This window comes from Equus quagga, unplaced genomic scaffold (assembly GCF_021613505.1).
Source record: "Equus quagga isolate Etosha38 unplaced genomic scaffold, UCLA_HA_Equagga_1.0 HiC_scaffold_5054_RagTag, whole genome shotgun sequence".
NCBI lineage: Eukaryota > Metazoa > Chordata > Mammalia > Perissodactyla > Equidae > Equus > Equus quagga.
In genome coordinates this window covers 1-744 of record NW_025793943.1, presented here as the reverse complement: position 1 = coordinate 744, position 744 = coordinate 1, and the positions used below count along the sequence as shown (strand labels likewise).

Here is a 744-nt window from a genome sequence, read left to right as displayed (position 1 = left end):
CAGCAGCCAGAGTCTTTCCAAAATCCACTCTGACCATGTCATTCTCCCACTGAACCCTTCAAATAGCTCCCTTTAGTTACCTGCGTTAGGTTCAAATGCCTCAACGTGGCATTCGAGACTCTTCATGGTCTTCTGGCCTCCTCTTAACTCTCCACTCGTCACCCAGGCTGCACTCCAGCCCTTTTAAACTTGCAGTTTCCTAAACCCATCATGCTCATTTCTCTTCCTGACGATTGCTGGAGGATGGAAATTTTCAGAGATGAAGATGACAGCACACATGGACGTGGTCCGCCCTTTCTTTTGCACCCCTTAACTGGCAAGGTGAGGTGGCCCAGGGCACCGCCTGGCCCTCTTGCCTGTTTCTTCTTGGCCTGCAAGGCAGCCTTGGCGGGCTCCTTTGGTTACTGGATTAAACAGCTCGCCTACTCCTTTTCTTCTAGGGCTGTTGGGCAAGGCATTTGACCAAATGGGAGTTGTAAGAGCTGCACCTTGGGTTTGGGCTTTGGGGTGAAAATAGGTCTGACTTGGCTCAAGGCTGCTGAGCCGTGTCAAAGGAGAGAAGAACGCCATAGTTTAGAGGCAGCGTTTCCAGGCATTCTACGGCGGGCGGGCATTGGGACTGAAGCCCCAGGTAGTAATGCCATGTTATCTACCTCCTCTGTGACTGTAAAATCAAGAATGGAATTCAGGCAATACTAGGTCCCTTGGCCAGTTAGAATCTTCACGTCTTCCCAGTCCAGTTTC

At 50.9% G+C, this 744-nt stretch overlaps 1 long non-coding RNA gene across 1 annotated transcript in view; it reads right to left on the bottom strand.

Annotated features, from left to right (window-relative positions):
- The window catches only part of LOC124232357 (uncharacterized), a 3,138-nt gene extending 2,402 nt beyond the window's left edge, over positions 1–736 (bottom strand). Inside the window, exon 1 of the long non-coding RNA XR_006886824.1 lies at positions 81–736. This is a non-coding gene — a long non-coding RNA (uncharacterized LOC124232357). The remainder of the gene's footprint in view (positions 1–80) is intronic.
- Between the last annotated feature and the right edge of the window lie 8 nt (positions 737–744).